This window comes from Panthera leo, chromosome B3 (assembly GCF_018350215.1).
Source record: "Panthera leo isolate Ple1 chromosome B3, P.leo_Ple1_pat1.1, whole genome shotgun sequence".
NCBI lineage: Eukaryota > Metazoa > Chordata > Mammalia > Carnivora > Felidae > Panthera > Panthera leo.
Genome location: NC_056684.1, coordinates 97,908,903 through 97,921,609, shown reverse-complemented (window position 1 = coordinate 97,921,609; position 12,707 = coordinate 97,908,903). Strand labels below are relative to the sequence as shown.

The 12,707-nt window shown below is 36.2% G+C and overlaps 1 protein-coding gene and 1 non-coding gene across 6 annotated transcripts in view; one reads left to right on the top strand and one right to left on the bottom strand.

Moving 5' to 3' along the window:
* Positions 1 to 12,707, bottom strand: part of ATL1 (atlastin GTPase 1) — an 84,496-nt gene that overhangs the window by 47,192 nt on the left and 24,597 nt on the right. The window lies entirely within an intron of this gene.
* On the top strand, positions 7,459 to 7,602 carry LOC122223336. Its single transcript, XR_006204213.1, has one exon. It is a non-coding gene; the product is annotated as a small nucleolar RNA SNORA62/SNORA6 family (small nucleolar RNA).

The window sequence follows — 12,707 nt, the reverse complement described above, 5'->3', positions numbered from 1 at the left end:
GAACCAGAAATAGAGATCAACCAGAATGATTTAATAATTTAAGACAATTCAAAGAAAATAAAAGATAAAATCACATATCAATAATACCAGATATGACAAAGAGATATCACTACAGATCCTACAGATATTTAAAAAATAATATGAGGAGAATGACATCAGCATCATGGTGACATGAGCCCTTCCTCATGAGTTTCTCACCTCTTTGATTTAAAACTAACTGGACATCTATAACAAAAGAAAAAGAGAAAGAAAAAAAGAGCCTCTCCACAACATACTAGAACACCCAAGAGATCCATTCATCTGTGCACCAAAAAGTGGGTGGACTGGACCACAGAGGAGGCTGCAGGGAGAGAGAGGAAGTCATGGAACCTAGGGCTATAGAGCCTCCAGCATCAAGTACATTAGCTGGGAAGCATAAGCCTTTAAAGAGGTACATTGTAAAGGCAATGAGTGGGGGTCTGCCAGGCTGGTTCTGCATTCTGCAGCTGGAGGGACCTTTGCTCTCTCTGAGGTAAAAATGCAGTAAAGGGGGAGACAGAAAGGAAAAAGAAGTAGGCAAAGAGAACTGAAGAAAAATGTCTCCTGCTGTCTGCCCCAGGGTTCTGACAAAAGGACCACACAGGGACCTCTGAGACCCAAATCCCTCCATTCAAGGAGTCCCTACTAGGCTGGCTTCCAGCTATGGACAACCCCAAATTCCAAGTGCTAAGTACACATTTCCTACCTCTAAAGCCACCCACCCTTTTTCCCCCTCTTCTAGCTTTATATATATAAATAAATAAACATAATATATATATCAATGCTCCTAACTTTAGCAGCTGTAAGCTCTTGTCAAGGAAACCAAAAACATGTGCTATAGCACCACCTTCTGGAAAACAAAAGGAAGACTTCTAATTACCAAATCTATTGAACTGTTTGAATCAAAGCAAATAAAACCTTGCCTAAATGAGAAAGGTATCTGCAACTTCGAATGTGGTAGCAGAGGCACTTTTCATCAAACAACATGAAAAAGTCATATTAATATGGCATTGTAAAAAGAAAATGACAATTTTCCAGCAACCAAATCCAAAGACATGGAAGGGAATACTGTGATCTGACAAAGAATTCAAAATTGCTGTTATGAAGAAATTCAATGAGCTACAAGAAAACTCAGAAAGGCAATACAATGATATCAGAAATAAAATGAATGAACAGAAGGAGTACTTTACCAAAGAGATTGAAATTCTTTTTAAAAACTATTTATTTATTTTGGGGAGAGTATAAGCAGGGGAGGGGTAGAGGGGGTGTGTGGACAGAGGATCCAAAGCAGGCTCTGTGCTGACACACTGACAGCAGCAAGCCCAATGTGGTTCTCGAACTTACAAACTGTGAGATCATGACCTGAGCTGAAGTCGGATGCTCAACCAACTGAGCCACCCAGGTGCCCTGAGACTGAAATCCTTAAAAAAAAAAAAAAAAAAAAAAAAAGCAATTCTGGAGCTGGAGAACTCAGTAAATGAAATGAAGAATGTATTAGAATGCATTGGAAATAGAGATCAGATAGAAGAAAGAATGAGTAAGCTAGAAGATAGGAATCTTGAAGTGACTCCGGTGGGGTGCCTGGCTGTCTCAGTTGATGAAGCATGAGACCCTTGATTTTGGGGTTGTGAGTTCAAGCCCATATTGGGTGTAGGGCTTACTTAAAAAAAAAAAAAAAAGACTCAGGTGGAAGAGGAGAGAGAACTAAGATTTTTTAAAAGTGAAAAAATACTATGAGAACCACCAGACCCATTAGAAAAGTCAACCTAAGAAGAATGGGTATATCAGAATGAGAAGAGAGAGAGAAGGGGGCAGAGTTTATTTTAAAAAAATAGCTGAGAACCTTCCAAATCTGGGGAAAGAACTGTATATACAAATCCATGAAGCCAATAGAATAACTTATTACACAAAAAGAACTTCTCTAAGATACATATTAAGATTACCAAAAATCAATGAAAATAAAGAATTTTAAAAGTAGCCAGGGAAGGGGCACCTGGGTGGCTCAGTCAGTTGAGTATCCAACTCTTGATTTTGGCTCACTTCATGATCTCACAGTTCATGAGTTTGAGCCCTACATAGGGCTCTGTACCATCAGTGCATGGCTTGCCTGAGATTCTCTCCTTCTCCCACTCTCTCTGCTCCTTCCTTGCTTATGTATACACTCTCTCTCTCAAAATAAATGAATAAGCTTAAAAAAAATTTTTTTTAAGTATCCAGGGGAAGACAGTAACTTACAAAGGAATCCCATCAGTCAATCAGCAGATTTCTCAGCAGAAACTCTATAGGCCAGGAGAGAGTGGAATGGCGTATTTAAAATAAAAACTGCCAGCCAAGAAGACTCTATCTGAAAAAATGATCTTTCAGCTATGAAAGAGAAATAAAATTTTTTCTAGACAAGCAAAAGATAAGAGTTCATTCTACCACCACTAGACCTGCCTTGTAAGAAATGTTGAAAGGAATTCTTCAAGCTAAAACAAAAAGACAAAAGTACACAAAACTGATTAAGGTAACAGAAATAGGAAACTTTTTTTACAATTGTATATTAAACTCTTACAGTATAACAGTTAAATGAAAAGAGCATTAAAAATAACTATAGTTACAACTTGGTAATAAAATCATAGCATATAAGGAAAAATTTTGACATCAAAAATAAAAAAAAAGGAAGAGTTAAAGGATGGTACTTTTATAGGCGAATAAAGATAAATTGTTATGACCAAAGACTTTTTAATCTATGAAATGTTTTATGTAAACTTAATTGAGTTTATTTATTTGTGAGTTAGAGCCCCATGTTGGGCTCTGAGCTGGCAGCTCAAAGCTTTCTTTGGATTCTCTCTCTCTCTCTCTTTCTGCCCTCCCCTGCTCATGCTCTCTCAGCCTCTCTTAAAATAAATAAACTTGGGGTGCCTGGGTGGCTCAGTCGGTTGAGCGTCCGACTTCAGCTCAGGTCACGATCTCACGGTTCGTGAGTTTGAGCCCCGTGTCAGGCTCTGGGCTGATGGCTCAGAGCCTGGAGCCTGCTTCTGATTCTGTGTCTCCCTCTCTCTCTGCCCCTCCCCCATTCATGCTCTGTCTCTCTCTGTCTCAAAAATAAATAAACATTAAAATAAATAAATAAATAAATAAATAAACTTAAGCACAAAGCAAAACCTAAAGCAGTGATATGAAAAAAAAAAAAAACAAAAAAACAAAACCAGGAGACTGAGCACAGCACCATGGAAAACCACTAACTTGTAAAGGCAGACAAAAACAAAAGGAAAAATAAACAGTGGAGAGAAAAATAACAAGAAGGCAAAATATAAAATGGCAGTGTAAATCTTTGCATATCTATAATCACCCTAATGTAAATGAATTAAACTCACCAACCAGAAGGCATAGAGTAGCTAGGTGGATTTAAAAAAACAAAAAACAGGACCCAACTATATGCTGCCTACAGGACACTCTTTTGTCTATAGACACACCTAGGCTCAAAAAGAATGGAAGATGCTATTCCAAGCAAATGGAAACAAAAAGAAGGTGGGCATAGCCATACTTACATCAGACAAAATACACTTCAAGTCAAAAAGTGTAACAAGAGACAAAGAAGGTCAGTAATAATGATAAACAGGTCAGCACATCAGAGCATAAATACATATGCTCCCAACAGCCAAGCACCAAAATATATTAAGCAAATAGTAACTGATCTTAAGGGAGAAGTTGATAACAATAAGATCATTTCAGGAGGCTTCAATATTCCACTTTCAGCAATGGATAGATTGTCCAGACAGAACATCAATAAGCAGATATTGATATGGACCATACTTCAGAACAAACGGACTTGAACATTTCTTCCAACAGCAGCAGAATATGCACTCTTTTCAAATGCACGTGGCAAATTCTCCAAGATAGCTCATATGATAGGCTACAAAATAAATTTTGTCCAGTTTAAGAACACGGAAATCAAGGGGTGCCTGGGTGGCTCAGCCAGGTAAGCATCAGCCTCTTGATTTCAGTTCAGGTAATGACCTCACACTTTCATGAGTTAGAGCCCCATGTTGGGCTCTGAGCTGGCAGCTCAAAGCTTTCTTCAGATTCTCTCTCTCTCTCTCTCTCTCTCTCTCTCTCTTTCTGCCCTCCCCCGCTCATGCTCTCTCAGCCTCTCTTAAAATAAATAAACTTAAAAAAATAAAATAAAAAGAACACTGAAATCATGCTAACTATCTTCTCTGACAATGGTATCAAACTAGAAATCAACAAGAGGAAAATGAGAAGATTGACAAATGTGTGGAAACTAAACAGCACACTTCTTTTCTTTTTAGAAATTTATTTATTTTGAGAAAGACAGAGTGCAAGCAGGGGAGGGGCAGAGAGAGAGGGAAGGACAGAGGATCCAAAGTGGGCTCTGTGCTGACAGCAGAGAGTCGATGTGGGACTTGAACTGCAAAATCATGACCTGAGCCGGGGTTGTATGCTTAACCCACTGAGCCACCAGGTGCCCCTAAACAACACCCTTCTAAACAGAATACTGGATCAAAGAAGAAATCAAAAGGGAAATAAAAAATTATCTCAAAAAAAAAATGAAAATGAAATAGAACATATCAAATACTCTGGGAGACAGTAAAAGCGTTCTGAGAGGAAAGTTTATAGTTTATATATATAAAAGGTTTCTTATATTAAGAAATCAGAAAGATCTCAAGAAACAACCTAACTTTACACCTTAAGGAACTAGAAAATGAAAAACAAATTAAGCCCAAAGTTAGCAGAAGGAAGGAAATACTACAGATCAGAGCAGAAATAAATAAAATAGAGACCAAAAAAAAAAAAAAAAAAAAACCAATAGAAAAAACAATGAAACTAAGAGCTGGTTCTTAAAAAAGCTAAAATGGACAAACCTTTACCTAGACTAAGAAAAACAGAAGAGACTCAAATAAAATTAGAAATTAAGAGGAAAAATTACAACTGACACTACAAAAACACACAGAATTAGAAGAGACTACTATGAACAATTTTATTATTTTTAAAAATTTTTTATTACGTTTCTTTATTTTTGAGAGGCAGAGACAGAGCATGAGTGGGGGAGGGGAAGAGAGAGAGGGAGACACAGAATCCGAAGCAGGCTCCAGGCTCTGAGCTGTCACCCCAGAGCCCCACACAGGGCTCAAACCCACGAATCGTGAGATCATGACCTGGGCCGAAGTCGGACATTCAACCGACTGAGCCACCCAGGCGCCCCTACTATGAACAATTTTATATCAACAAATTACATAACCTAGAAGAAATGGCATACATTTCTAAAAATGTACAACCTACCAAGACTGAATCAGGAAGAAACAGGAACAAACTGAACAGAGCAATAACAAGTAAAAGGATTGAATCAGTAATCAAAAAACTTCTATCACAGAAAACTCCAGGACCAGATGGCTTCTACCAAACATTTAAAGAATTAACATCAATCCTCTTCAATAATAATGAAATAAATAACCCAATTTAAAAATGGGCAAAAGACGTGAACCAATGCTTCACTAAGGAAAATATATGGACAGAAAATAAGGACATAAATTTTATCATGTGTACATTATACATTCATTTTATTTTTTTAAAAGTTTTATTTATTTTCAAGACAGAGAGAAACAGAGCATGAACGGAGGAGGGGTAGAGAGAGACACACACACAGAATCCCAAGCAGGCTCCAGGCTCTGAGCTGTCAGCACAGAGCCTGACGCGAGGCTCGAACTCACGAGCTGTAAGAACATGACCTGAGCCCAAGTGGGACACCCAACCGACTGAGCCACCCAGGCGCCCTTATAATTTCAGTTTTAATAATAAAAATATCATTGGGGCGCCTGGGTGGCTCGGTTGGTTAAGCGGTCATGATTTCATGGTTTGTGAGTACAAGCCCTGTATCAGGCTTTCTGCTGTCAGCACAGAGCCTACTCCAGATCCTCTGTCCACCTCTCTCTCTGCTTCTACCCGGCTTGCACTTACTCTCTCTCTAAAATAAATAAACGTTTAAAAATAATAATAAAAATATCATTTATATACCAGTATAAAACCTGACAGATCTAGTAATAAATCTAACTGATGTGCTGATAAATATTTAACAACCATCCCTTAGCAGTAGGTAGGTATGGGGAAATCCTGATTTGTAGTGTTTGCCAGTTTCTGTGATATAAATACTACCACCATGGCTCATTTCTATCTACCAGTGAGACTCACTGAATGTGGAACCGGGAAGATATGCACCTGATCAGCTCTCAGGAGCTAGTATGAGCTGTTCCAATGTATCACTGAATTGCAGTGGAAGATATTTAAGACCTCTACAGAAAAATAGAAAACATTATTGAAAGAGGTATATACATGTCCTCAGATTAGAAGACTGTATTATAGGGGCGCCTGGGTGGCTCAGTTGGTTAAGCGTCTGACTTCGGCTCAGGTCATGATCTCACAGTTTGTGAGTTTGAGCCCCGCATCGGGCTCTGTGCTGACAGCTCAGAGCCTGGAGCCTGCTTCGGATTCTGTGTCTCCCTCTCTCTCTCTCTGCTCCTCCCCTGCTCATGCTCTGTCTCTCTCTCTCTCCTTCAAAAGTAAATAAAAACATTTAAAAAAATTTTTTTTAAAAAAGACTGTATTATAAATGTGTCCATGTTCCCCAGTGATCTACAGTTTGGTTACAATACCAACAAATTCTCAGTAATCTTTCTTCTACAAATTAGCAAGTTTCTTTCTTGTATAAAGCCTTCTTATATAGATTAACAAGCTCAAATGGAAAGGCAAAGAGTGGAAAATAAGAAACACAATCTTGAAGAAGAATTTGGGGGATTTACACTAACAGACACCAACAGATTTTTAAAATCTACAGTAGTGAAAACAGAGTGCAACTGTCACAAGGATAGACAAGTAGACAAATAGAAAAGACTAGAGATTTCAGAAACAAATCCACACATATACTATCATCTGACGCAACAAAGGTGCCACTGCAATAAGTGAAGAAAGGATAATCTTTTCCAAAAACAATGCTAAGTCAGTGGATCTTCCTATGGAGGAAAAAATGAACCCTCACCCCTTGTTCTCACTATGAATAAAAATCAGTCCCAAACAAATCTTAGACCTAAATGTGAAATAAGAAATGTGGACAAAGGATACAAATAAGAAGTTGAGAAAAACCACAGTATCAAATGGTTCCACACATATGAAAACATATTCATTTAATTAAAATTAAATTTTAATTTATTTCAATTGATTAATACTACTTTAAGTTAAAATCAAAATTTTATTTAAAAGATAGATCAATACTTTTTACATATATCTGATTCACAAACATAAGAAGTATGATAAATCTTTTCATTGGTTGGGATGTAAATTTGTATCCTCATGCATTGCAGGTGGGAATTAAAATATATATAACATCTTTAGACAACAATTTGGCAAATAATTATCAAAAATACAATGAACATACTCCTTGACCCAGCAATACTATTTAAAAGAATTCATCCTGATGAACTCACAAGTGTAGGTAGTGTGCTATAGGAAGGACAAGTCTATCACTAACACCACGAGGGTCCCTTCTGGCCCAATGAGTGGAGTTTGACAGTAATTTTTGCTACAAGTCAAAAAATAAGTAAATAAGTAAAATTAAAATAATAAATTAATTCATCCTGCAGATATACTCATACACAAGCAAAATATTAGAAGCAATGTAAATGCCCACCAGCAAGAGACTGAATAATAAACTATGGTTTATCCACCTGTGAACCTAAGGTAGTTGTAAAGAATAAGGGAGCTCATTTGAAACAGTTACAAATATATAATGTGAAAAATAACTCAAGGTACAAAACAATGTGTATAGTGTGTAAGAAGAATGTGTTGGCATGCTGAAGGAACAGAAGGAGTACGGTATGGATGGAGCAGGCTGGGAAGGTGGTAAGGGGTGACATCAACAGACTGAGATAAGCACGGATCTGCAACAAAGTAAATATTGGGGATGAGAGAAAAAGACTTCAGTAGATGTTTGTATATGATTATCCTTTTCTACTCTACCTTTGTGTACTAGGAGTGAATGAGATAGATAACTCTGAACTTTTGGTTTATATGCTTAAGCCCTTTGAAGAGCTACATATGGACTTAATGAAGAAAAGGGAAATTATATATTAAGTGTGATGTAAGTATACTGTAAAATAAAACGAATATCTGAATCATGACTATAAAATAATGAAGTGGTTTATGGGAAGAAGTCTCATTATAATGTAGGCAAAACAGGGACGCCCTGCATGGCTCTGTCGGTTAAGTGACTGACTCGTGATTTCGGCTCAGATCATGATCTCACAGTTTGTGAAGTGAAGCTCTATGCTGATAGTGTGAAGCCTGCTTAGGATTCTCTTTCTCCCTCTCTCTGCCACTCCCCCTCTTCAAAATAAATAAAGAACATTTTAAAAAATCCAATGTAGGCAAAACACCATATTAAAAATTCCTTTTTGGTAAGAAAACTTCTAAAAACAGAAATAATTTTTATTAAGTAGAATGAATAATAAAATAGAATGCATCTGTGGAATATTTATAAATACATAGTCATTAGTTTGCATCTCATCTAAAGTTAAGAAAGGCTTCCTATCTGAAACTATCATAACCATCAATCTATACATATATTTACGCTAATAAATATTGACATATAAAATACGTATTTAGATAAGCTACAACCCAGATATCTATCAACTGATAAACAGATAAACAAAATATGGTATATCCATTCAATGAAATACTATTCAGCAATAAAAAGAAATGCAGAACCAACATATGCTACAACATGGATAAACTTTGAAAACACAATGTTAAATAAGGGGTCACAAAGTGCCACATACTGTATGATCCCATTTATATAAAATGCCAGGAATAGGTAAATTTATAGAGACAGAAAGTAGATGAGTGGTTGCCTAGGACTGGAGAGCAGGAGGGGATTAGGAGGTGATGCAAGTTTTCTTTTGGGGCTAATGAAATGGTCTAAAACTGAGTGATGAATGCACAACTCTGAATAAACTAAAAGCCTCTGAATTGTACACTTTAAATGAGTGAATTGTATAGTATATAATTATAGCTCAATAAAACTGTTAAACTAGAAAAACTTCAGTTCCTATTAAAAAGGTCAAAATTGAAATCACAGCCTAAAAATTTCTGGAGAATGGAAACTGTCTTACTCATGTTTGTACTTCTTGACAAAAAAAAAAAAAAAAAAAAAAAAACTTTTAAATGGAAGCTCACACAGTAGGTACCCAATACATATTTACATTAATATAAAGTAGTTCTGAAAAAGTATTGAGATGCACAGTACTATTAAGAATAAATGTTATGTGCTTGACTCATTGTTCATAACTACATTTCAACCAAGAAATCAAGATTATCTTTGTTATAAAGAACCTAAAAATCCTTTAGAATGCATGCCAAGTTTCTTTAGCACCAGATTTTTACCCTCTTAAATATGTTTTGCTAAACTAAATTTGTTTCAATTCCCTGAACACTATGCAAATTTTTAAAAGGGAAAGAGGCAGACAACAGGATAGAAGAAAACCAGATGGGAATTAACATTTTACTATGGATGATACAAATGTATGGCTCACAAGGGGAAAACTAAAAAATATATATACTGTTTCATCTTCTCATATAGTGGATTTTATGTTCAATAAAGATTTCTAGGACTTTTCCATTCTACGTGATATTCTAAATCACTGGAAGCTCGCCACCCAGCTATAAATTTATATATGTTGAAAGGGAATCTTCAAAAATTTTAAATATGGAAAATAATCATTTTAATATATTGGAGATGTTGGGATTATGTATTTCTAATTTTCTTGACTGTAAACTTTGAAAAAAAATCTATACTTCATCTTTCCAGCAAAAATTAAACCCCACAAGATGATGAACTATGAGGACATTGGAGCCTTTACAGAGAAAAGACATAGCACCTAGGAAACGGTTTCTTAGCAACTGAAATTAAAAGGAAATATATTTTCTTACACTGTAAAATCTCTTTTGAACAAATAAACTTGAAAAGTGACTGAAAACATTTGTCTGAATGACCCAGAATGATTTCCAAAATCACAACAAAGGGAGTTCATATAGAAAGGGACAAAATGGGTTAAGGAAACAAAAACAAAACATAACTCACAAAAATGAATCTCTTAAAAATGTTTAAGCAAGAGCAGAGCTATGAACTACAATGAGATGATTACACATAGATCTCAGAACACTACCATGCTGACTCTCAGACTGTTCGGCTAGCAATACCCTTAAGGAAGAGGATTTCAAGGAATAATGCAGGTCCTACAACTTCAGAATCTTAGAAGAAATAAGTAAATCACTTAACAGTCTGTTTATTTATTTTAAATACAAAAGCATTCCATAAACTATTCAATGGATGCCTCTAGAAGAATGCCATCATGATTCAGGCACTGTGTGTATGTGTGTGTGTCATATATATTCACACACACGTGAGAAGACTTAAATAGAAAGGTAAGTAACAGATAAAAAGAAATACTGGGGTGCCAGGGTGGCTGCGTCAGTTGAGTGTCCGACTTCAGCTCAGGTCACAATTTCACGGTGTGTGAGTTCCAGCCCAGCATCACGTTCTCTGCTGTCAGCGCAGAGCCAGCTTCAGATACTCTGTCCCTCTCTGTGTCTGCCCCTCCCCACCCCTGCGTGCACTCGCCCTCTCTCTCTCTCTCAAAAATGAATAAACATTTAAGAAGAAATACTAATGGGTAAGAGACATAGAGGGAAAAGTTCAGTCTTACTAGTAACTGAATAAATGCTAATTTTTAAAAAATATATATTTATTTATTTATTTATTTATTTATTTATTTATTTATTTTGAGAGAAAGAGAGCACATGTGCATGAGCAGCGGAGGGGCAGAGAGAGAGAAGCCCAAGCAGGTTCAACCCTCAGCTTGGAGCCTGATGTAGGACTCGATCCCATGACCACGAAATCATGACCTGAACCGAAATCAAGAGTCATATGCTTAACCAACTGAGCTACCCAGGTGCCCCGATAAAATACTAACTAAAGGAGATAAAGTTTTTGGCTATCATAACTTACAATGGTTAAAAAAATATAAACAGTTGACCCTTGAACAATATTAGGGGTGCCAACCCCCCACATGCTCAAAAATCCACATATAACTTTTGACTGTCCCAAAATTTAACTACTAATAGCCTACTGTTGGCCAGAAGCCTTACCAATAATAAGTCAATTAACACACATTTTCTATCCCATAGCTATTATATACTGTAATATTACAGTAAAGGTAGAGAAAAGATGATGTAATTAATAAAATCAGAAGGAAGAGAAAATACATTTATATACTGTTATCAAAAAAACCTCTGCATCTAAGTGTTACTAGCACAGTTAAAACCCATGTTGTTCAAGGGTCAACTGTACACATAGAGTTGGAAACATTCAAAAACATTAAAAAATGTACATACCCTTTAATAAAACAATTCCATTTCCAGGAATTTATCCTAAGGAAATTATCGAGACTGTGCATATGTATTTGTCTACATAAAGGTTCATTATAGCATTATTTATAGAATGACAAATTGGAAACAATCTAAATGCCTAACTGTAGGATAACGGAAATAAATTATGTCATGGCTATGCTATGCAAAATATGGACCCATCTTAAATCATGTGATTGAAAAATACCTAATCATAAGAAAATATGTTCACCTATTTTAAGAAAAAAAGCAAATGGGAAGTATCATTTCCATTAAGGCAAACAAACAAATACACCTGCATGTATAGTCACTGAAAAAAGTCAATTTTAGAAGTATTTGGTTTCTCAGCAATTGTCTGGGCCTTTAATCATCTTTGAGTCAGCTATTCGGAAAATTTTGGTTACCCTTTCTGCTGAATATCAACTGTGTCATGTTCAGGACTATCTCCACCGTTCTAATTTGCAGAGACTATAAGTGTGGGAAGTAAAATACTACAGTTCTTATAATCGCATCTTAGATTTCTGATTTAGATTTTGCCCATGAAAGGCACTCATGACCTCTGGAAGAGACAGCAAAGAAGAAACTTACACTGTCTTCTAGTAGAACGGATAGATATGAGAGCAGACAGAACCCATGAGGCTTGTAGCACATGGCCAAAGGTATGGCACTGTTCTAATTCACAGACAGTAGCTAACATTTTGGGCAGATGGTCAGGTATTTCAAAGAAGTATGTGTCTGGACCTTTGGAATGGGCATGGAATATAAGTATAGTCAGTTCCATGTGAATGCTCACCAGACGGCATTCACTGCAGAGAAGGTACTCAAAAATCAGATGGACAAGACGATTTGTTTTGTGTGATCTAGTCAGCCTCCTACTCCAGCCAATTCTGCTCAGTATGCTCACAAACTAAATCAGCAAAAGAAACATGAAGCATCTATATTAATATCAAACAAAATGGACTTTGGGGCAAAAAGCATTCCTTAAGATAAAGAGGATCACTAGATAGGAATAAAAGGTTCAATTCTTCAGGAAAATGTAAGAAGTCCATATTCATGTGCACCTAACAACACAGCTCAAAAGTCAATAAAAGCTTGACAGACCAAGGGGAAATTGACAAATCCACTATCATCTTTTAAAATTTCTATCAGATTTATTTATTTATTTATTTATTTTAACATTTATTTATTTTTGAGACAGAGACAGAGCATGAGCAGGGGAGGGGCAGAGAGAG